Genomic DNA, 26,359 nt, shown 5'->3' with positions numbered 1-26,359 from the left:
CGTATTCAGAGCCAGGGAACTTACTTACGTTAAAGACCAGGTTGCCCTTTTTCTGTGCTTTTTTCCTATTTAATGATCCATCCATCCATCCATCCATCCATCCATCCATCCATCCATCCATCCATCCATCCATCCATCCACCCATCCACCCATCCATCCATCCATCCATTTTCTTCCACTTTTACGTTTCTGGATCGTGGGGGCAGCTGTTGGAGCTGCAGTAATCACATTGCACCAGCCCCTTATGGCTCCTCCTGCAGGTGGTGGGGCTTCATGGTTCTAGCCGGGCCTGTTGGTCTCTCATGAGGAGCTTCTGAACCGCTCTGTCTGACCCGTCACCTCGGACCTGTCATGGGAGACCCTACCAGGGGCATGAAGCCCCCGACAACAGAGCTCCAGGATCAATTTAATGATATTGCATGTAATACCCACCAGGGGGCGCTGCAGTACCCTTGGACCCACGGCCTTGGTGTTTTCTCCATTCATTCCCAGGGTTCAGGGTTAGCATTCATAATGTCACTGTCCAATGTGAAATAAATAATGGTCATGTACCAAAGGACAAAGTGAAGTGTGGGTTAAATTCATCAGAAGTCGACCTCGAACGAGTCGCCACAGACACAGCTCAGTCAGTGATGGGATTTACGGCTCTTTTCTGGGAGTCGAGTCTTTGAGATCCGTTCATTTCAAAGAGCCGTTCAACAGACTGGCTCTTTTAAATATAACATTTTAATAATGCCGGCCAAACAACCAGGGTGAGCATCTCTAACACAAAATCCATGAGTAAACAACCTGCTAACCTTGTCCTCCAGTTTGACAAATGAAAACGGCACATGCCTCCCACAGAGACATTACGGATATTGATTATTCGGGGCGGGGACGGTTACTGGTGTGTTGTGCCTGTATATCAGTGGGACGAGAGCGGGGGATTTTCATGGTGATAAAGCAGCTTTGGACAGAGAGAGTGGAGGAGGTGTCCGGCCTTAAACAAATGAAGTGTCTCCGCAGCCGAGCCGACCTCATCAGAGCGGGGCAGGCCAAGAACCGCGAGGCTGGGTAATAAGTTTGAGAGCTGTAGCGGCTGTTTACATCACGGAAAAGGAGAAAACATACACTACAATGCAAAGGAGAGGGGATCGTAGCATGTTTTGAATTGCTCACTCTTTAGAATAACAAGTTCACATTCTGCCTGAAAGTGTTGACTATTGTTTTGGCACAAAGGGTTTAAGACTTTTTATTCACTGTATTTTCTTTACCCGTGAAATGAGTGTCGATAAAGCTGACTGGGAGGAACATTTGGTTGTTGGCTAAACTATTAGATTGATCTGGGAAAGTCAAGCCTGATCTCATTGGTGCATATCGCCAAGAAAATAGATATGAAAGTCTTTGCTTCCTTGTTATTGGGCTCCTTCAGTGACAGCTGAAGTGTGCACGCCACCGCCCACAGCGAGATCGAACGGACCCACACAGAGGTGGAAAGATCAGGCAGAACTAACCTGTCCTGCCAGAATACACACTGTTCCCATTTTTTACATGGATGTGTCTGGGATCATGGGTTATTTCTTCAAATTCCTGATGGCTGTGAATGACAAGCCTATAAACCAATCAGAGAAAAGCCGGATAAGACGCAGGCGGAATATTTTGTAAACAAGGAAGGAAGTGTTTTTTTGATGCATCAGCTGAAGAGTGTGCAGCAGCCCAAGATTTTTGTATTGGTGTGTTTAAAATCGTAAACTTTTAGGTTCAAACCGGCTTGTTTAGGGAGATTTGGGAGCGTGGAGTCGAAGGCTTTGCCTTTTAACTGGATCACAGAAATTTGATCACATAACTCCCATTCTCCGATCCCTTCATTGGCCTCCTGTGCACTTCCACTCCTGTGTGACCTCCTGGTTCCCTATGTCCCCTCTCGCTTACTGAGGTCAGCAGATCAGGCTCTACTGGTGGTTCCTAAGACTAAGAAAAGGCTGAAAGGTGATCGTGCTTTTTTCGGTGGCTGGTCCTAAACTTTGGAATGAGCTGCCTTTAAATATTCACTCCCTGTTTTCAAATCTCTCCTGAAGACATTTTTTTTCCGTTTGGCATTTTGACCCCCTGGGGAGCTGACGTTTATTGTCCTCTGTCTTGTCTTTACTCATGTGATTGTATTATGTTTAGTGTAAAGCACTTTGGTCGACTACGCTCTTTAAAAAAAGTTGGATTGGATTGGGTTGTCTGTGTGTATTTACGTACTGGGTAAACACCGGGTCGTGTTGGATGGACAAAGATTGTATCAGACATCATGTATTCGAGGTGAAACAACCAAGTCACTTCCTTTAATGCCGTCCCTGGACCAAAAGGCATCGAAATTGGTCTCTAAAGACACCAACAGAACCTAAGCGATGCTGGTATCAAGCCCTAAATGAGAATGCGAGTGGGTGAGCAGTTCCTTATGTTTTGGGTAAAAGCACGATATAAGTTGAGACCATTTACCATTTACAAAAGGGGAAGATCTCCAACAACTAATAATCGCAACAAATTCCAACTTTGTGAAAGCTTTGGCCGCTCTGTCAGCCGAGCATTGACCGAAAAATCCTTTCTGGGCCCAGGGGGATTTTCGGCTTAACTAACACGGAGTGACCACTAATCAATCTGGAGAGAGGTTTGAGAGGGTCGTACCTTATCCAGACAGTATAATAAATCCATGGGGGAAACTTAAGTACCCGGGACAGAGAATAAACAATAGAGAACACTGAAATTAACATTAGTGTGTTAACCACTCAGTCCCCGTCCTTCCAAACCAGGGGACAAAGTCAAACAAAAGAAGTTCCACCCGCTGTCATGGGTCATCAGGCAGGACATGTTGATGAAGCAGGTCTGGACACAGCGAGTGGATCTTTCTCTGGTCTTTTACAAATGAACTGTCTCCAGCAGAGCCAACATCTTCAGTAATGCAAGAAGAGCGACGGCACAAAGGCCTCATTCATTTATTCTGTTTGATCGAAGATGCTTCTGCTGGCAAAAGAAATGTGCCTCAGGTCGTGGGTGGAGGTAGAAATCTTACACAGGAATTGCAACATGATTTCTCGATGGTTGGACAAACATTTCAAAACCATTTAATTACCAGGAGTGGGTGACTAAGCGGGCCGGTTTGCTCCGATAGTGCGGTTCGAATGAGGCGTTGTGAATTGTTGATGAAAAAGAATGTGAGAACTGTATTGGGACAAATGATTCATGAGGAGTCAGTAGGAGAAGATATATAAATATGATCCCACAAAAATCACAGTTTATGGTGTCCACTTACTGTTACACTTGTATTGCGCTTTACAAACCTGTGTTACCAAGTTTCTTCTCTGTTGTCATTATTCACTCAGTTGTGGTAAGCTACTGTTTTAGCCACAGGTGCCGAGGGGAAGACCAGTCTGTGCCATCGGCCCCTCTGACCACCACCAACCACTCACTCACTACATTGACCTTGACTTCCTGGTGTTTCTCAAACGGTCTCCCATCCAAGCACCGACCAGGCCCTTCCTGCTTAGCTTTGAGATCTGACGGGATCAGGCTGAGAAAAGGCGGGACGGCCCAGAAAGCTTTGTTATGGCATAATGGGCCTAAACAGCAAGGCAATTTCAGCAGGAGAATCTAGGGGTGGCCTGTGACACCCCGTTTAGAGAAGCTGCATGAGGAACAATGTTTTAGGTGCAGTTGTAACCCAGGGGTAGGATCAGTTCAAATTTCAAACTTCAAATTTCCCACCCTTTCTCCTAGTCCTTGAAGCCACCAAGTCACGTGACCAGTCACCTGTCACTCCCAGCAAACCCCAGATGTTGTCCTCCACTTCCTCCTGGTCAGTTGTGTGGGAGCTGGGGTTGGTCCTTATCCAAACAATCAATTGTAACAAAACAGACTTCAAGCTTAACATCTGGACAATAACTTTTAGTCAGTCAACCTGTGGGACCTGTCTGTGGGGCCTGTCTGTGGGACCTGTCTGTGGGACCTGTCTGTGGGACCTGTGGATTTGGGGACTCTGACATGTCATCTGGGCGACTTTGAGAATACATGAATTGGTGAGTTGGATTGTTCAATGTTTTTATGTGTGTGCCATGAGGTTTAGCATTAGCTTTAGCTGCTTATGCTAATGTGCTAACCATATGGTTTAGGCCTCAACCAAGGGCTACAGGTTTGTGCCCATTCATTTGTTTGAAATACTAATGTTAGCTTTAGCATTAGCATTAGCTTTTGGGTTTTCTTTTGTTTCTTGAGTTGATTTTGACTTGTTTGGTGTTTGAATCTGCTCCATGAAAATCATATTGGGGGGCAGAGGTTCTATGCTGGAGGGCTGGATTTGCCTCCCGGGTCTGACGTTGCCTACCCCTGTCTTAAAGTTTGCTTTGCTGAAACGGACCTTACTTTAGCACAGGGGTGTCCAAACTTTTTTCATGGGGGGCCGCATATTGAAGCGTACACGGGGTGAAGGGCCGTAGATCGGTAGTTAGTGCCGCAAAACCTTCGACTAGCAGAGGTTTAATTTGTGCCCCATGCCTCTATTTAAGCTTAATGCCTTCATGCCAGCTCATTCTCAGTTAGTTGTTAGGTTAGAATTGTATAGAATGATTACATTTCAGATAAAAAGGTCCATCTCTGGTGATGTGTACCGATACAGCAAGAGGCCGAGGGCCACCATAAATTGGTCTGAGGGCCGCATTAGGCCCCCGGGCCGCACTTTGGACACCCCTGCTTTGGCAGCATCAAACCCCTGGTATCTGTTTTACCCAGATACCAGGGGTTTATGGCTGGGTGGACTGTGCTTTATAACTTGGCGTTTGGAAAAAACAGTAAGCCTTTCAGCTCGTCCTGGCTCGTCGTGTCTCCTAAAGTGAACCATCATTGTCCGAGCTGCGCTGCCTCTTTGCGTCCTTGGGCAAGACACCTCGGCCGCGTTGACGGAGCAGGTTTTTACTGAGCGGGCGGCGGCAGCAGCAGCTTTTCCTCTGGTCTTTGACAAATGAAGTGTGTCTCCAGCAGAGCCAACCTCATCAGCGCGGGACAGTTTAAGTACAGCGAGGGGGGGATGGATGAGCCTGTGGTCCCGAGAAGTGCGGCACAGATCTGTCACGTCACGGAATTGGCGAACGGACTCTCGGCTTTACATTACATTAGCAGTAGTGTGTGCGAAATGGCCTTTTAAAACTGAAGCACTTTGGTAATGAAACAAGGCAGAAGATCAGATGATGGATCGCCACTGCCGGCTTTGCGTGGTGTTTCGAGATACTTCGGCTCAGCTCTGCCGAGTGATGGCTTTAATGTCAATTCTCCAGCATGTAAAGCAAAAACAGAATCATGAATACGCTGCTCTGACAGGCGGCGAGGGTGGATCAGCTGTTGCTATTCATTTCTTCCTTGATCCTAGTTGTTGTTTGGTGCTGGGAGCCGTCGAAAGGCCCCTTTAAACCAGCCATGAAACAAAATCTCTTCTAAATGTGAAATGAAATCTGTGTATGTAAGAAAAAAAAAGAAAATCCATTTGGGAGCCGATCCGGGTCACCAAAAACAGCCGAAAATCCCATCATTTTTGTTGATCTGGAGTGGAACACATCCCCATAACTTCTCCTCAAGCACTTTATTTAGAGAAAACGTTTAGTTCCGTCCACGACTTCACCCACTGTCTTAGGCCCCAATTTATGTTTTTACCCAGTGGAAGCCAAGTCGTTTATCACACAGTGCACGGTTTAGTCTCAGCATAGACACCAGATTATGTTTGGACTTAAATACTGACAACTGCCAACAAAAACCTTGATTCAAACACATCGTAATAATCTATATACGGCAAGGGTGTAGCAATACGTTTTTGGACCGATACAATGCGTATTGTTATGAGGCCAAACGATTCGATACAAAGCGATATATAACTTTTTTTAAAAACTATACAATTTGATAAGATACAGTAGATTTCGATGCGATATACCAATTTGATAGACACAATTTTGTTGTACGGTTGTACAATAACAAATAAAGCATTTACTTATTACCGATACTAATTGAAAGCTACTCCATAAACAAAAAAAAATGCCTTTCAAGGAATTTTATTTACCATCCATCCATCCATCCATCCATCCATCCATCCATCCATCCATTTTCTTCCGCTTTATCCGGGGCCGGGTCGCGGGGGCAGCAGTCTCAGCAGAGATGCCCAAACTTTGCGATCCACACACACCTCCTCCAGCTGTTCTGGGGGGACCCCGAGGCGACACCAGGCCAGCTCGGAGACATAGTCTCACCAGCGTGTCCTGGGTCTTCCACGAGGCCTTGTCCCAATAGGACATGCCTGGAACACCTCCCGCGGGAGGCGACCAGGAAGCATCCGGAACAGATGCCCGAGCCACCTCAGCTGGCTCCTTTCGATTTGAAGGAGCAGCGACTCTACTCCGAGCTCCTCCCGGGTAACTGAGCTCCTCACCCGATCTCGAAGGGTGCGCCCAGCCACCCTGCGAAGGAAACTCATTTCGGCCGCGTGTATTCGCAATCTTGTCCTTTCGGTCATTACCCAAATCTCATGACCATAGGTGAGGGTGGGAACGTAGATCGACGTAGATCGATCGGTAAATCGAGAGCTTTGCCCTGACTCAGCTCCCTCTTCACCACAAAAGACTGATACAGCGACCGCATCACTGCTGACGCCGCACCGGATCAGTGTTTTACTGTTTTACTGTTTTATGTATTCCAAAAAGTCAATAAATGTAACCACACTCAAAGTGCAATATTAGAACAAGCTAGTTCTTTTAGTATTCAAGCATTAACTGGTATATAAAAAAAAACGTCTCTTTTGTTATACAAACAAAGTGCAATTTCAGTTAGTTCAAGTCTTGTGGAACAGAAAAAAAATATTTACGTATTAATTTCACAACTCTAAAGAAAAACCTGCTGTATGCAACAGTTAACAATTTTCACTTCTTTTTCAAAAATATCAGCTGGTCTACAGGCTCTGGCAGCAAGACACTTCTCTGCGTGTTCACAATGTCACCAGCTGGACTGAATACCCTTTCGGCTGGCACACTTGTAGCTGGGATACAGAGGTACCTTTTGGCGATGGCTGACAGAGGTAGCTCTTCTTCATGTGCTCTCCACCAGTTCATGGCATTGTCAGTCAGGGCCAGAGGTGGTTTGAGCCGATACCGCGTTATCTCTTCTCTGGCTTGAGCGTCCTTTGAGACAACTTCTTTTGGGATGAAGCAGTCCCTAAAGAGAGTGTCCATTGCCGTTTTTTTTTGCGGGTGGAGATTGATCAGGAGCTACAAAAGAAAACAGGATAATTCAGCAGCTCAGATTACTAGAAGATAGACCATATCTTTAACCCTAAATAACTTTAACTTACTTGTGATTTCTTCTGCGTTTGAGCATCTTTGTTCAACAGAGTCCATCTCCTGTACATTTGTCAAAAATATTTGTCCATTACTATTCAAACAATTGGGCATAACAAAACTGTGAAAGGACACTTACCTCATGAGACCCTCCTGTTTCTATTGCAAGGTGACTGAAGACCACTTCTCGGGCTTCCTTTTCCATGTAGGGCAGCTCTTTGAAACAAGGATCTAATGCAGATGCTGCAGAGGCCACAAACACATACATAGATTATTTAGCATTACTGCAAAGCATACATGGTTTTAAGACACTAAAAAAGCTACAATAAAAAATAATAAATGAATAAACATACACTTTTTTTTATCAGTTCAATTAGAATTCTTTCTTCGGATCAATGTGATGACAGGCTATGGTTAGATTACATTTTTATTTGATCATAACATAAATATCATGAAAGGCAAAAAGAATTACCCAAGTTCAGTGTTTCTTCAATGCTTCTGTAGCGTGTTGAGAAGTCTGCCGCCATCACTCTCTTGATGTCCGTCACCAGTGTGGAATCCTCCTCACAAGGCTGAAGATGTTTTAGAAGCTTTGCCCGAAGAGGAGCAATCAGAGAGACAGTTGGTTGCGCTTCTTCACACATGACTGTGGTTGCAATGTTGACTGGCTCCATCAACTTGACAATATCCTCCATATTAACAATGTCTTTGTCAGAGAGCATAGAAATGTCCACAACTCCTTTCCACAACTCTTATTGCGACATAAGTGTAGCAATAATAGCTGGCTGTTGTTCCGGAAATCGCTCTAACATACTGAAAGAACTGTTCCACCTGGTGACAATATCTTCTATAAGCTTATGATGAGGTAGATCAAGGACGATTTGTTTTTCATGGAAGACATGACAGGCATGGGGACTACGGTGGAAAAAGCCCAATATTTTGCGAACCTTTCCAAGTAATCTTGATGCAGCATTGACACCCACAGCCTTCTGGGAGGCAAGGTTGAGTGTATGTGCAAAGCACAGTACTTGTGGGAAAAAACTCTGCTTTTTGGCCAGCAACTATCATGTTCCTTGCGTTGTCTGTAACAAGTGCAGGATTTTTGTCAGCTATTTTCCATTCAGTGCAGGCATCACGCAATAAACTGCCGATATTTATCCCGGTGTGTGCTTCATGCAGAACTCTTGAAAAAACAACGTTTTTCATCTCCCACTGTGAATCAATAAAGTGTGACGTGATCGTGATGTAGCTTTGATTGGAGTACGATGTCCAACCGTCTGTGGTTACAGCCACCCTGTCAGCTTTAGAAAGGCATTCTTGAATGTCACTTTTTAAGTTTTCATACAGGGCAGGGATGCATTTTTCTGAGAAATGTGGGCGACTGGGCATCTGGTAACGGGGCTCCAGCTCTTCAATCAATGCACAGTTGATTCCCCGAGGTTGTTGTCTTGTTTGTCGCTGTTTACGATGCCATGGCGCCGATGGAGGTGCGTAGACAAATTGGTCGTGTTCCCAGTATATTTCACTTTGCCTCTACAAAGGCAACACACGCCGACCGTCTTGTCAAGAAGATCTCCTTTCTTGCAAAATCCAAAGTGTTTCCATACTGACGAACGTAACTTTTTGGGTTTAAAAATGTGTTCCTCGCCACCGCTACTGCTACTGCCACTACCATCCATGTTGCATGCTTCCTTTTGTCTGACGTAAATCTCATGGAGCAGACATGAGACCTTGGGATGTTATGTTATGTTGTTATGTGTATGTGACTATTGTATGTATGTGACAATACTTGCTATGATTTGTTATTTTGTGTTCAGGACCCCCTTGAAAAAGAGATGGTTCATCTCAACGGGGCTATCCTTGAATAAATGAAAATGAAATGCGCTGCATGATTTAGGCGCTTGCTGATGACGCAACAGAGGCCAAAAACAAAAAAAAGTGGATCAAATTTAAGATTCTGACTTTAAGAAAATGTCATTTACATTGCAAATTGTGAGTATAAGGTTTTTTTAATCCATAATATCAATATGATCGGTTATTAACTTTTAAAAACGGTGTTGCATCGATGTGTGACCACTATCAATGTAAACTAGCCGAGCGCCAATCGATGCAGCTGGATCGCAGGGGTGACGCATCGATAAAATAGATGATTCGTTACACCCCTAATATACGGGAACAAAAAGGGAAAGCATTAAGACTCAAAATCACAATCTACGCTTTTAAAGTCAGACGCTATTGCAAAATTGTAAACTCGCTGTGCATCCATTTTTGTTAGAGACCCTAATAAGTGACCCTTGCGAGTTGTATAAACTGGTCCCTGTGAAGAAGTGGGATGCTACAAATATGTTCAGAAAGTTTATAAGGAGTTTGAATCGTAGCTAACGTTTTGATTGAGTGGCCTCCTCGTTCATTGTTTGTAATAAAAAAATCAGGTGTAGAGCCTTTAAAGGGTGTGTCTCACCGGCCGGGAGGCAGGTTTTTGGCCTGTTGGCGACTCGAGTCTCTGCTGGTCACCGAGATGTCTCCGCAAGAGGAGTCGTGGTGTATTTAATTGTATTTAATGTTCACAACCGGTGAGACGGTTCTGTGACGTCCCTGCGATGTCTTAGAGAACTGTTGGATAAGAAGGAGATCTCAAATAGGGCTTTTCCACCTAGGTGCTGGTTTGGAGCTGGTTGGTTTTGGTTCCACCAAAATGAGGACTGGCATTGTTCCTATTGCCATAGCTACACTTTGGGAAGTCATCTGTCACATAGATACAGACAGCATCGCGTCATACGTTTAAGTGGTGACGTCACAGCACGCACTATCAATATATGTGAAACTCAACAGAGAGTTACTGAACATACTTATTTATCAGGCCCATTAGCCAAAAATCGGTATATCCAGTTTAGCGGCGAAAAATGCTAACAGCGCAGCAGCTACGCTAACCCCGGAAGTAGTGACTTTAGTAAATATTACTCTTTTAGCAGTAGGTGCGGCATTTTTGGCTAATGGGTCTGAGAAATAAGTAGGTTCAGTAACTCTCCGCTGAGTTTCAGAAATATTGATGGTTGTTTTTAATGTTTTTAATGTTTTTTCTCGCATATTTGCCGGTCTGCTAGGACCCGGATGCGGAAGTCGCGACATCACACTTAAACGTCATAGAAGGGGGCGTGGCCTCGCCAAGGGGAAAACAGAATCTTTTGGGAAACACAATTTTTCACTCTCTTTAGCCACTTTTTGGCAAAATATTAACTTATCACATACAAATAAAGTCAAGTCTGAAATTAGGTCCATTTGGATGTTTAGTCACATCAGGTTGTTCAGTAGAAGCAAAAAAAACGGCAGTCGTAGCTAGTGCTAGCTAGCATTAGCATTAGCATCATGTTAGCGCACTCCGTTATTTAGGTATTTATGGGCTTTGCTCCTCTCCATGTCTTTGTATCTTTATTTGTTAGAAAACTGTATTCATAATTAAGCATTTGTTAAAGTAGTTTTTCAATAATTAGAGAAATTTAAAGTCCAGAGATGACGTCTGTATCTATGAAACATGGATAGCAACATCTTACCACAGCCACTTCTGGTTATAAAATGCACAAAAATAACTGCTCCTTCTTGTAGCTGAACAACATAAAGCAAAACAACAGTTAGTTTGGCTTTTCCACTTCTCCCTTAGGAAGTTAGCACTAACTAACTTACCAACTAACGCACGTACTGGTTTCCCTGAAGAAAAAAGCCACACCTCCAGCCGCTGACATCACTGGTGCTGGTTTCTTGGTCCAGCTTTTAACTGGTTCCCAACCGCAACAATTTTTGGAACCAAGAGCATTTTTTCCATGGAAAACGAAAGAACCGATTCTGAAGTTGGCACCAGCACCAGCACCAGCTTGGTTGAAAAGCCCTAAAAGAGACGTGAAGGTGGCGGCTGCAGGAGGGTTCATGCTACAAAGACACGTGTGGCATCATCCTAATGACCTGCTGGAATCTACAACCCACGACACGAGAATCTACTTCGTTAACTCTGCAAACCGAACGATGCAGCATGTTCTCATTAAAATATCTGACATGCCATATTTGTTCTCATTATTTCAGAACTGATAATGATGTGGAAGGGAAGAGTGACTAGTTTTAGCAGCTTCTTGATCATCGTGAAAATAACATGGAGCTTTATGGTTCAACAGAGGGACCTCAAACAATTATTATTCACACTTTGTTGATTAGAACATGCCATATTCAATGCACAAAGAATGAAGAGAAACAAAAACATAGACCAGGCTTCCCCGAGCTGCTATAGTAACGTTACGCCGATGTTTTTGCTGCCGGTACTCTACAATGAAAGGATCAGTTCACTCTACAAAGTGGATTGAATAATTACCCCCCCCCTTTAACGTGTGAAGATGAGGTCATCCAGAACTTTTCCCTGAATAGACGACTCATTAAAGGGCCACCAGAGGAGAAGTCTCTACGACTGCTGTGACTTGGATTGCCTCCATGCTCACCAAATCACGTCACCGCGGTGTTTTGGAGACATCTCAATGTGACAGCTAAGTTGTGGAGTTGTCTCTGCAACATCACCGTTATGTGGTGGTGGGGGTTTGATCCTGGGAGCTCTGTTGTCGGGGGGTTTGTGCCACTGGTATAGGGTCTCCCAGAGCAAACAGGTCCTATAGGTGTCTCCCAGTCACGTGACTAGAAATGTAAGCGCGTGACATTTTGAAGGGAAACAAAAATGGCGAATGCAACAGAAAACAATGGCGATTCCAGACAATTATGCAGTGTTTTTTCACCTACATCTGTTATAACTCACTTACAAGGAAATGCGGCACTTCCATACGCAAACAAACTGTCATTGTTGGATATTACAGACCCAGACACGCTTCCGGCCGAGTTATTTACTGACGTAAAGTTCTCGGTCATACCTTCACTCGAGTTTGGCGATATTTACATAGTACATAGTTTCTTGATAGACTTTCCATCTTCATACACAGGAAAATCATTAAAGGAATAGGCCACCGTTTTTACATACTGAGATATGTTCTTACCTTAGCTTTGACGAGTTCTTTAGGACCTGTCTGATCTTCACCCGTGCCTTCAGTCACGTAAACACAGCGCAGACGGCGTTAGCATTTAGCCTCTCCCTCTCTCCACTATAGCTCCAAAACAGGTCAAGATAGAAGCTACCAAGCTCTTCCACGTTTTCCCAATTTAAATATGGTTACGTGAAGTGTTCCACTACAAAGTATAATTACACAAAATTAAACAATGTGGATTTTCTAAGCGGATAAAAGGGTGAACTATATTGTAAGGCGTAACAATACCAGGAGTAGTTCGAAATCCGCGCAGTATTCTTCACTTTACTGCGCAGTAATCTTTACTTTACTGTAGGCTAATAATACTGTAAAACACATTGAATTGGACACCCAGCTCGTTGTATAGATCGCTCTTTCACAGATTAATGAACAGTAAATCTCACATTGACAGTAAATCCTTCTATGCTACAGCAGTTTTCAATAGACTAATTATTTGATGAGATATCCGATTGAAAAGTACAATGGGACCCCATTAAAGGAGTAAAGACATGAGAAATTCTGACACCACTAATTTGCATTTGCGTTTCTGACATTTCAGCGGTTTATAAATGTAGATTTGAAATGAAACGTTGGTGTGAGTTTATCTGGAGTTCATTAGCGTGTATCCCGTCAAGATGGAGTCACATAGTTGGCGTGACGTCATGCAGAAGGCACCTATAGTTGACGGGTCAGACAAGGAGCGGTTCAGAAGCCCCTTATGAGAGACCTATGTCCAGTTAGAATTGTAAGGCCGTCCTTCTGTGGACCCACCACCTGCAGGAGGCGCTATAAGGGCCGGCAAAAAGGGATTAGGGCCACTTGGACGAACAGGCCACTGTTTTTCTATACTGAGATATGTTCTTACCTGAGCTTGGACGAGTTGATCCGTAAATGTCTAGTCTTTGTGCTTGCACTCATTCACACAAAAAAGACCAAAGATGTTGTTAGCATGTAGCCTTCCCTCTCCTCTATGGGGCCAAACGGGGTTGAAGTTAGAAGCGACCAAGCTCTTCCACGTTTTCCCTGTTTAAATGCAGTTACATGAGCAGTTACACGGTCCAAGTATAGTCCGCACGGAGAATTCTATAGGAGTGAAGTTATTACTGCTCCTAGGGTGTTTTTACGCCTTACAATATAGTTCCCTTTTCTATCCGCTTAGAAAATCACCATGTTAAATTTTAGACTTCGATCGTGTAACTACTCGTCAATATTAGACCAATATGCTAATGTAACCAAACCATGATCCAACTGTTGTTTGTTTGCATCTTAGCAATGTGATCGTCTGCATATGGACATTATTGTAGTCATTATCAACTACGGCAGGGGGAGGCAAGTTTGCGTCGTGGAGGGCCGATTTTCATCATTGCCAAAAAACCAAGGGCCGAACCTCAACATTAGCCTGAGGTTTTTCTGCCAAGTGGTTCTCAAGTAGCCACTTGGGAGCCACCATAACCCTTGGACTCCAAGCCATGACCCAAATACAAGTGTAATTGGTCATATATCGTATAAAATATTGTATTTCAAACAATTTTTTTAATTGAACAAGCAGTAGATATGCTTTTAAGAGATCAAAGCAATCCAATAATATTAATTTTAACAGACTCTGGTGTGTTTCCATGCACTTTCAGATGGAAAATATGGAAGAAAAAAAAAAGGTTCCCTTGACCCACTGAAAATGGTTCGGCGACTCACTTTTGTGTCACTGTTTTACGTTACATATGTCCAAGTGGGATGTTCTAACAGGACATGTACTGTATCATGTATTTGATCTCTTATTTGCATAATAATATTTGTCTGACATTTTGTTATGTAAACTGATCCAATACTGGTATAAGCTATCAGAGTCAATACTAAAAAAAAATTTGAGACATTGGTCTAAAATATCTGATACTGAACTGATAACTGTCTTGGACTAACATGGAGCACTCGGTCCGTGCTCCTCTGGTTTTGCTGCTGATCAGTCAGGTACAAATTACAGATGAACTGTAGGAGAAAGGCTGTCTTTTTAGTTTTAGTTGATTTGGTTTATTTGGGCAGCAAGGTTGTTATTAGAAACAATGTTCCCAAAGGGAGTCGGCAGAAGAGAACTTGCCCACAGCCCTTATACATTAACAAACAGCTGTTGACATTCATTCCATTTCATTGATACAATTCTGTAGTTCAGGGGTAGGCAACGTCAGGCCCTGGGGCCAAATCCGGCCCTCCAAGACAGAACCTCTGGCCCCTAAGATGATTTGGAGAAATGTTTTTCAGTGATCTCAAAAGCTTTAAAACTGTTAATATTCACAAATTACGGCTTATTTGAAAGATATTTAACGTAAAATTATGCCATGATGTTTTATTTTTAATTTGTTACCCTGAAATTGTATTCAAATCATTGGCACGGACAGTTGCGCCACCTGACATTTTAGGGGTTTGAGGTGTGAAACAATAAAAATAAAAAAAAGTATTTGTTTATCAATAGGTTTTGTAGTGAGGGATACATGTAATGAAAAGATCCAATTATTTTTAAAAGAAATATAACACTTAAATAGGGGAAACGTGGAGGAGCTTGGCCGCTTCTAACTTCACCCCCGTTGGCCCCATAGAGGAGAGGCTAAATGCTAGCAACATCTTTGACCTTTTAGCGTGACTGAGCACACGCGTAAAGACCAGACAGGTACACATCAACTCGTCTAAGCTCAGGTAAGAACATATCTCAGTATGGAAAAAACGGTGGCCTGTTCCTTTAAACACAACAGTAGCGGCACAGTGACAGCCTGAAAAGTTTGGGAACCCCCGCCTTAATGCATGGAAAACAATAATGGACACTCGTATAAAGGCAAACAAAAACAATCGTCTTTTTCTTTGCAGGCGCAGCAGTCGCGTCCCCAAAGACTGAAGTGAACTGTGGTTTTCACTGCAATGTTGCTTCATTATTTTCCTCCACAAGATAATATTACTGGCTGCTTTGGCCAGAAAATATCATGATGAAATGAAGCCGCACTAACTCGATTGAATCACAGAGTATGGGCATCAAATATGCATCACTCAAAACCAGGGTTAGGTTTAGGTTTTTACTGTTTAATGTTTGGGTTTCCTGGATGCGGCTCGACCACCTGAGTGAGTCACGCTCTCCATCGATTTGCATTGATTTTACTCGTTTTTATTTTTAGCCTGAGCTGAATATCACTTACGAATCGATCGTGGAAGCGGTGCAACACAAGATGAAGATAACCTGCTGAGAACACACTCCTACAAACCGTGAGAACAAAGTTACGCAACGCTCGGTGAAGTGGACCCTTGTTTTTCTTTGTACGAGGAACTGGCGAGTGCTTTGAAAAAGAACATACCACAGAAACTAAACTTTACGAGGTTTTATCGTGTGTTTCCCTCCTCCACAGCAGGAGCAGGGGCAGCACCCAGACTGGAGATATTTTAATCAACACTAGATTAACATAAGAAGAGATCAACATGCCTCTGTCAATTTCTCTTCCCGATTTCTTAAAGCAAATTGGTGCTTTAGCCGTTTGAGTTTCCTCTTTGTTGCATATTTTAAATAAAATACCCCACTGCACATTTTGCCTCAATCTGCAGGGGGCATGGTAGCACAGCGGTTAGCGCTCGTGCTTCACAGCTAGAAGGTCCGGGTTCGATTCCCACCAGGGACGGGGCCTTTCTGTGTGGAGTTTGCATGTTCTCCCCGTGTCTGCGTAGGTTTCCGCCGGGTACTCCGGTTTCCCCGACCACAAAAAACATGTACAATAGGCAAGGATGAATGTGAGTGTGTTTGTGAGTGCGCATGGGGATGACAGATGGAAATGAGCCCAAGGCTACAATCCGGTGTGACTTGTTTACATTCATGCGACCCATGTATGTTCATTAACATGCACTGTCCCGACCAAATAAACCAATGGATAATAAAAAAAAATACAATGAACAATAAACTTATAACGCCAGACTAACCATATAAATGTCTGTGTCGATAGAGTAATTTTAACCAATTTTAAAATAACGTATATTTGAGCAGCATCAGCTTCGTGGTTGTATAAACTATGCTGCTAGAAAATAGTCCCTCAAAATGCGATCATTCATGTGATGCAGGTCAGTTATATTCCAGACATGATTCTATGGACACAGACATGTATATGGTAAGTCTGGTGTTATAAGTGATTTGCCTCAGGTGCACTGTGGAGCGGGTCACACTGTTTTTAATGCAGGCTAGCTGATACCATAGAAATGCACTAGCCTAGCACTGGCCTAGCGCCACAAAACTCTTCAAATATAAGAACTGCATGAATTTAAAAAATCAGAAATCAGCAACACTCTGGATAACTAGGAAATGAGGCCCTATGTCAAAAATCCTGAAATATCCCTTTAATGTAGGTCTCACTCAGTATGACATTTTGAAGAGGAATATTTCATTACCAAATTCCCATAATTTCTGCAGCTTCAGTGAAATTTTTAAACCATAGATGAATATCGTGATAATATCGAGATAATTGTGACCCAAAATGTAATTGTTGTCCCATCCTTACTTACGCGCACTTCCTGTTACATTTGCTCAGGGGGCGGGGCTTTTGAACCATCTTTTTTGTCTCTACATTTTTCTCCCTTCACCCACAACAACTTATTCCTCTTGCAAACAGAGGCCGTTTTATCAAAGCGAATACTGGAATGCATTCTTTGCCTCGCGTTATAATGTGTGTTTTTTCTTATCCGCGCCCCGGCTACGGAGGGCAAACAAATGCCCCGACGCGACGTGGAAATCAGCCGAGATAAATCCGCGAACATAAAATGGAGTTGTATGAAGGAGAGCTGATGGAGGGGAGAGAGAGGAGACGTGTTTAAGTATGTGATGTGACCGCCTTGGCATTAGTCCTCCCACTATCGGCCCGGCGCAGCTGTGGCCCGATAGATCTGCGGCGGCTGCACTCGCAAAGATAATACAAAAGGCCAGAGAAGAAATGGCATTCTGTGACAGTGACAGGAGGGAGAGTGGAGACGCACCACTCAGCAGAATGTGGGCGGCATAAAAGATCTTATATTCCATTTGTATTCTTATCTTTGCATTGGTATTTCAAGATTTATCTCTCGAAATGATGCAAAAGTGACGTACGAAACATGCAAATTCACCAGTGGCACTTACTGACTCGCCTGTCCTTGATCCGTGACATTACACAACTCCATTTGCTGCTAATTATTTTGGATGATATTATTAGGTCATGAACAAGCATTTAAAGGGCAGGTATTTGGTGTATCTTAAAGGGATATTTCAGGGTGTTTGACATAGGGCCTCATTTCCTAGTTATCCAGAGTGTTGCAGATTTCTGGAGATATTCTTTTTTGTAATTCATGCAGTTCTTATATTTGAAGAGTTTCGTGGCGCTAGGCTAGTGCAAGGCTAGTGGATTTCTATGGTATCAGCTAGCCAGTATTAAAAACAGTCTGACCCGCTCCACAGAGCACCTGAGGCAAATCACTTATAACACCAGACTAACCATATACATGTCTGTGTCCATAGAATCATTTTTGAAATATAACTGACCTTGCATCACATGAATGATCGCATTTTGAGGGACTATTTTCTAGCAGATCACTCCGCCGCTGCGTAGCTTATACAACCACGAAGCTGATGCTGCTCAAATATAATGTATTTAAATGCAAAATGGTTAAAATGATTCTATGGACACAGACATTTATATGGTTAGTCTGGCGTTATAAGTGATTTGCCTCAGGTGCTCTGTGGAGCGGGTCAGACTGTTTTTAATGCAGGCTAGCTGATACCATAGAAATGCGCTAGCCTTGCATTAGCCTAGCGCCACGAAACTCTAAGAACTGCATGAATTACAAAAAAAATATCTCCAGAAATCAACAACACTCTGGATAACTAGGAAATGAGGCCCTATGTCAAAACTCCTGAAATATCCCTTTAAATACATCGTCATCACTATCTTACACTTTGTTGGTTAGAACATGCAATATTAATCAGAAATTCAGATTTTTCAGCGATCTCACCCTAGGCCCCCCCCGTCCCATTTGCTGCTCAACGGTTTCAATAAAGAAGAGGGGAAAAAAGCTGTAGTGAAGCTATGGTGATGATGAAAGGATGAAGCTCAGCCAGAGATGGAGAGGTGAGGAAAGGGTTTCCTGAAGAAAAAAGAAAACTCAAACATGGGCGAGTGGGTAGAAACACAGCTCCAGGTCTGTTTTTGTATATTAAGTTAATGCTTTTATTGTCATTTACAAGCGAACAACGAAATAGTGTTCAGGTGTCAGTCCTGAGCTGCCACTGTGGGGCAACCTGACCCACATGACCTTGGAGGTCGGGGAAACTTGGAATTAACCTGCCTGCCCTCTGTTTCCTCTGATCCTCTGAAACGGTGCACCGCCTCCTGGGTTTGTCCCTGTTTCAGAGCGTGGTGTTCTGCACTGGTCAGCTCCCTCCGCTCCACAACAGTCTTTCACCATCTCCTTGTTTGTCCCTTCCTTGTTTCCTTGCCTCCTCTGTCTGTGCAGCAGGTGTCGGGGCTCTTGGTGCCTCTTCAGTGTCTCAGAAGAAAACATTTGTAGGTCTCAAAAGGGTACAGCAGATAAGCTAGCAACAAGGCATTAACAAGCATTCTATTTGACTTGCTGCTTTGTACAAACCATGTAAAAGTATGAGTTCAGTTTCTCAAAGCATTAAGTGTCCTGCTCAAGGATTTAAATCACATGCAGAAAAAATAAGAGTATAAATTTGGACCCTTTCATCAGTGGGAACACATCTGCACCATTAAGCCAGAAAAGGGTCTTATAGGACATGATCAGATATTGTACGTATAAGAAAAGTGTAGCTATTTGCAAGATCTGGTTTAAAATGTCTCACACAAACATGAATAGAACAAGAAAATATAATCGTGCTTCTCTTTTAACAAGAGGACAGCAGGTGTACGGGCTCTAAAGGTTTCTCAGTCCAGGCCTAAGTGAACTGTGCAGCTGGTTCCTGTCAGATGAGCACAGTCGCGGAGGTGGGAGGAGAGTTTGGACCAAAGTGTCACAGCGTTTGCCGGTGAACTGAATGGTTTCCTGGACACACTGGTACTTAAGCTGTCCCTGTGCTGACACCGGGCCGGATACAGTTCATTTGTTCCGAAAGAGAGAGCGTTCCCACATGTCCTGGAGAAAAAGAGAGTGTTTGAGGATGTTTGGGCTACAGTGGAGTGGAAATTTTCGAAAATGTCTGCTGTCAAGCTGAGTTCCATAACTTAAAGTGGACGCATAATGCATATTTGAGGCTTTAAAACATTCTGTTGGTGCCTCAGATTGTCAGTTGGAGTGACCTGGAGTGCCCTCTGCAGGCAGAACGGTGAGAACTAGCATTGACTTTAATGAAACGGCATGCTAACAAACCGAAGGTGGCATAATGAGGGCACCTTAAGCGCAGAACTGATCAGATGGGGTTCACTGATGGATTATACATGCCTTTCAGTCATGTGATCTTTGTTGTTATGGTGGCCATTTTGAATACCGAAGTAGAATTATGCAGTACTACAACATGTAACAATCTCTCTACTCAGGATATTAATGAAAGACAACTGTTTGAGTGTGGCATTTTTATTTACTCGTAATCATTGCTCCAGAAGAAAACAAGGAGTCTGTGTTTAAGCTGCTCAAGACGTTAGCATGCTACCAGTTTGCATTTAGCTTCAACAGCTCAGCTCTGACCTCTCCAAGAGAAAGCCCTGAACCATCCAGCCTTGGAAAGAACATTTGACAGAGGTCAGAGCTGAACTGTTACTGTAGTATTTTCTCAGTGTTCATAGATGTGAGACACACACGTGTTCATTGTGTTGAAGCCAGTTGCTAACCGGTAGCATGCTAACGTCTTGAGCAGCTTAAACAATGACTCAGACTGAGACTCTGTTGACATGACAAAGGTTTTCTGTTTCCTCTTTGATGGATTAGTTTAGTCTTCAGAGTTAGGCAGATCTTTAGTAAATCCTGCTGTAGCTCAACAGACAGAGCTGCTACGTCTGAGCCACATTTGCTGCTTATGTCACATAAAGGTGCGTCTCTGAGCTCTTAGCAATGATCAGTTGTCTATCATGTGGTGGAGATATTGTTACATGTTGTAGTACTGCATAATGCTACTTCGGTATTCAAAATGGCGGCCAGAACTATGCGTGATGTCACTGGAAAGGTATGTATAGACTTTAAAACAGGTTTGGGTTTCATCTATGATTCTTCTAAATCCAGGAAATACAAATCGAAGCGCTGCAGCTGCAGAAGATGAGACAACCAAACTGAACAGATTACTCAAAATGGTGCCTTGTTCCCGCTTTTTGATTTTGCTCATTGATTTTGAGGTTGATGAGTGACTCTGCTGACACTGAGGACGTTTTGTGGACGTTAAGTGTGGAGACAGTGTGAGTTTAGTAAGTTTGCCAAAGCCACTCAAGATGTACCATACTGAGTTTAAGAGGAATGACATTTAAAGGTACCCTTTCATGTGTAAGTGCCGCTGTATTGGTGGTTAGCTTAGTTTAGTTTATTTATTTATCTGACAGGGACATGAACAAGAGCATTAATCAGCATATGAAAAGATGCTTTGTAACAAGCTTCAGCTCTTGGGGCTAATTTCCATCTGTTGTCCCGAGACAGACAATTACAAAACACTGTACACAAAGCATAAAACAATACAGTTCATAATATTTACAGATTTTGTCAAAGGGAAAACTTGTTCCTCTATAGTCTGAACCCACCTCCTACTTTTCTCAGATGTAAACTTTAGTTGTTTTTTTCTTTAATGCTGACATGCCTGAGCTCCCAGAAAATGTTGTTTCACATCCAGGCAAAATCGTTTTAAGTCTTTGCATGTTTTAGTGCAGTTGGAAGCTTGTTCCATTCTGAGATAGTTTTTAAAGGAACAGGCCACAGTTCTTCCATACTGAGATATGTTCTTACCTGAGCTTAGACAAGTTGATCCGTACCTGTCTGGTCTTTGTGCCCGTGGAAGAACCTTGTCGCTTCTAACTTCACCCCTGTTTGGAGCTATAGGAATATACTGGGAGAGGCCAAATGCTAACAACATCTATGGTCGTTTTGCGTGACTGAGCGCACGCACAAAGACCAGACAGGTACACATCAACTCGTCTAAGCTCAGGTAAGAACATATATCAGTATGGAAAAATGGTGGCCTCAACATTGACCAAGCACCTACTGTATTTCAGAAGTGAGGGAATCCAACTGCTCCCCTTAGGAAGAAGATACAAGATCCCATTCGTAAAGGGAAAAAAATCCAGGTGACAAACAAACACTCTCATTTATACAGAATCTGTGATGTCTCTGATCTGTCATGTGGCGCATTCTAGTTTATACGAAGCACTTTAACATCAGAAGTCATAACGTCGGCTCCATGTCACATTCTAGTAAGTTATGTCATGTATAACGAGCTCATTCCCATGGCCTTTTGTTTGTTGTGTTCAGTGTTTGTGCATCACCTGCGCTTCACAAGGTTCCTCCGCATGAAGGCTCCAAAGGTCTGGAGCCTTCATGCGTTCAGTCCCTGTTGTGCGATTGTTGTGCTGGGTCCCTCACAGCAAAGTCCAGGCTTTAGTTCACTATTTTCAGCAGCACATGTCCAAAAGAGACGCGATAAATACAGCAATCCAGGAGCTCTTTAAGTTTTGTAGGGATGTTTCTGTCCAGCACCGTTTCATTTTCGACAGGAACAAGGTTCTGCCTTTCGACAGTGAAGAGGGATTATAAATGGTGTTTTTCCTTTGCCTGGCTTTAAAATGGCCAGATCAGCTTAGTTCAAACCGCTGCTTCTGTCAAAAACAGACTTGTGTATTCAAACTGCAGAATACATGACAAAGACATGATGCACTGGGATAAACTGTCACATTAATTTGATTAAATATCTATTGTTTTGGCAGACGTGCTTTGGACAGATTGTCGGCATAATGGTTCCGTAATGGTTCCAAATGTTACGAATGAACGATTTAAAGTATTTGGCAAAGCAGCTTCTTCCCTCCTTGTAGTCCAGTTGTGTTTACTTAACACAGATTTCACAGATATATTCCATTCCCGCTTTAAACATCAGAGATTTAACCAAAAGATGCCTCTCAGCAAAAAAAGGTTTCAGATAGTGTTCTTGCCCACTTCCTAAAATATTTACATAAAATTATTCTTTTGGACGGCTCTTTGGAATGAAATCCCAAAGATTTGGCTTCCATTAAAGAGCCATAAATCCCATCACTAATGGATTAAGAAAAAGTCCTGAGCGACTGACCACCATAGGAGAGATTTTCAAACATTGTGGTCTGAATTCCTGGAGGGGTTTGATCCCGGAGCTCTGATGTCGAGGGCTTCGTTTTTGGGTCAAACAAAGAGCGGATCAGAAGCCCCTTATGAGAGACCAACAGGTGCTGTTAGAATCGTGAGGCCGTCCTTCTGTGGACCAACCACCTGCAGGAGGCGCTATAGGGGCTAGTGCTGCTCCAACGGCTGCCCCCATGACCCACAACGGACAAGTGGGAGAAAATGGATGGGTGGGTCGTCTGGACTCAGTTTGGGTAGGTAGGGGAATTTTCTTCTACCTTTAGAAGCTTATTTTTGTTCTCATAGTCCGACTGTGAGACTGTAAAACTATGAGTCCAATCTCATGTTTCTGGAGATATCATAGCAGATTTACAGACTCCCCCTCCCCAGCTCTGACGAAGCCTGTTCCTAAAAAGGGAATAAGGGCGGGATTTTCTCTGTAGACCTGGCCCTTGTGTGACTTGTAGTTCATGCTGCTCCAATGCTAAAAGTCCGACCCCCATTGTACGAGATTTCTTTACGAAAACCAGCCAGTTTCATTAATTGTAACTAACCCAGCGTCATCACGGGAGGAATATCTCGCTGCAGAAAGTTTAGGAAAATTAGAAACCAGGCTTTAAAGTTGTTTTTAACGTGTCTCAGGTGCAAGGCATTCCAGTGGGGGACTTGCGCCTATATGGAGGTACTACAGCAATGGCGGCCCCCAGTGTATTTAAAGGGCCTATATCATACAACATCGACTGGGGCTTTTAGCCATGTTGTAATGCTATTTCCTTATCTAAAAAACACGTGTTAGCTTGTGAGTGTTAGCTTGTGTGTGTTAGCTTGTGTGTTAGCGTGCATGTTAGCCATTTATGAAGCTGCTGAAGATGTCAACTCCTTATAACTGCATCGTGAAGTAACTTGACTTTTTCCTGTGGTATTTATATTTCTACTGTTGCATGAGCGGAGAGAGGGGGCGGAGTTAACTGAATCCAATCGTCGAGGCTTCCGGGTTTGAAAAATACCTCCAGAAAACACTTATATTTATCACAAAAATGAGTACTCAATAGTGGTAGAGGTACAATATAGAATTTAAATGCCTATACTGATCGATTTTACTTATTCCTCGATAACCTTTTGCCGTGAACCAATTCAGCAACATTTGAAAAGCTCTCCGATTGAACAAACTAAGCTAGTTCTGTAGATAGTATCGTATAGAGTCTATAGGGGGGTGCTCTGACACTGACGCGCTCCTCGTTTGTATTGCCTCTATTGCGCCGGCGTGTGCGGCGTGTCAGCCTGACAAAGGGACCTCCTTGTTAAATCACTGCTCTCCTGACACGTAATGCATTCTGTTTCTTTTAGCGCGGCCCTGGTCGGGGCGCACATGCCTCTCAGGAGTATTGAATTATTAACAGCAGAACAAACAGTGTCACTGACAGCGCTGTAGCGTCTCGCTCAACACCTCCTCGCAGCCGAGCCGGAGAGGACTTCAGGGACGCCGGCGTAATAGACAGTTCTCGGACCAAAACAACTTCACAGGCGACAGATGGACTTGTTGCTTACACAAAGAAACAAGCTGTGGTGCAACTCGGTTTGTATAGAAATGCTGGTGTCTTTGGGTTCAAGACATTTATCATTTCTTAAGGTTTATGAGTCAGCGAAAATGTCATGAAAAAGTTAGATTGTTTGTTGTTGCTGCAGAGTGAGTGCTCCTCTTGGCATTTTATTCTCTCTGTGAAAGGAAGTTAGCCTCACGGCAGAAACGACGGCAGAAACGAATCATGAACGTGCTGTGTTGATTGAAATCCAGGGTTTCCGTGGGGCATTAAAAGTCATTAAAGGATGTGTATCCTGCTATTTTAGCCATCAAGTAAAGTATTGGCATTTACCACTATGGAGTACTATTTTTTGTGAGAGTATTTTCCGGGGGTATTTTGCCAACTCGGAAGATAAAACGCTTCAATTCAGTTGACTCCGCCCCCTCTCTCCGAGCTAATCCGCCCGTGCAACATTAGCAGTAAAATAAATATAACTGATGTCACGGAGAGAAATTCCAACTTCTGGCGAGTGGCGTCTGCTTTAGGAAGTTTGAATAAAGTCCTCGTAGCCAAACGTGCTTTTCTCTGTGACATTATCGTTAGGTAAGAAAAAAAGAGTGTCCAGAGTAGGTTAGAAAGAGCTCCTTCACAGCTTTCAGTGCAAACATGACATCTGTTCAGACGCTGAAGGGTTCGTTTCTCTTCTTTCTTACAACAGAAATATTGAAAAAAAAAGTTGTTCATCAGGCTGTAAGGCATTACATTACAGACGCCGGGCTCTTCCTGACACAATGACGTAAAAAACCTCAGAGTGTCACAACTTAGTGGTTTTCCAGGAGGCTTGCCCAGAACTGCGTGAATGAAGCCAAAAACCACTCTGGGGGTGTTTTTGATAAGGAAATAGCTTGGCTAAAAGCTCAAAACAGTCGATATTGATGGATGTAAGACCTTTAAATGAATTGTGCCAAAATCAAGGCCTTAAAGGGACTATATGGAGTTTAAAAATGGTAAAATTATCTATTTTCCTCCCCCTAAATGTTCCAACAATGTCCTATGGTGTAGAATGAGCTCGGATCTGTTCACCACAACTGCCTCTAAAATCCTGCACTGTCACTCAAAAAGGTGTCACTTTGGGTCCAAATTGATGCCATGCACGAGCTTAATATAGAAGCTGCAGTTACGCTTAAGACCTGAGGTGGCAGTAGTGAGAATAAAATGTAATTTAAATGTCATTAAAAAGCATTAAACTGCAATTCAAACTGGCATTAGATCAAAATGTATTGGAAAATTCTGTTCATCGAAAATACCAAAATGATGGTGTAAAACATGAAGATGTAGTTTTGTGCTGCGACCCACCTCCACCCCTTCATACCACCAGTGAATATATGTCAATGAATATTTCTGCTGCTTTTGTCACTGAGTCTATCCAGGTTGAAATAACAACAGCATTTTCAACTTAAAATGTATTCTCATGATAATGCAAAGGACAAGTAAAGAGCTTGTTCCCGCTGACATGGTTAACTGTTAACAATCCTGGAAATCCCTGTCATCATCATCATCAGAACATTTTTGAGTTTTGATGAAGATTATCTTGGTTTATGAACTGCTTGGTGGCACAGTGGCTGGCACTCTTGCACACAGCTTCTCCGAGTGTGCAGCTCCTGTAGTGCAGTTTGTACTCTCCCTGGGACTGCTTAGGTTTCCTCCGTGTGCTGTGTTTATTTCCTTTGGGACCTGGATCGATTTGTTTATTTCGAGCTCACACAGAGTAATGGCTGGTATAGTTTTCTAGATTCATGCAAGTCATAAGAAAGTAGGTACATATGCATATCCTACACAAGCAAATATGATTTTTTCCTCCTTCAGTATTCACAAAACAGCTTGAAGAGAAGTGAGAAGACAAAATGACTCCCATGATTGAGCTAAATAAAGGGAAGAACACACACAATCCAGGTTTGTTTTCCTGCAGAACATTTGAGTTCCAAAAAAGTTCTAAAACTCACCAAGAAACCACATTGTAGATCCATTTTACTCTTATCTGAAAACAGAAACCTACACTTGATAAACGTCCTTCGTTGATTCCAATAGACCTGTTTTCTTCCTTGGGAGGAAGCTCGTGTTATCGAAGACAAACTGGTCTCAGATTTATTAGAAATGATCGGGCGCCTTC

The sequence above is a fragment of the Gobius niger genome (assembly GCF_951799975.1).
Source record: "Gobius niger genome assembly, chromosome: 6".
NCBI lineage: Eukaryota > Metazoa > Chordata > Actinopteri > Gobiiformes > Gobiidae > Gobius > Gobius niger.
This window is presented reverse-complemented; position numbering follows the sequence as displayed.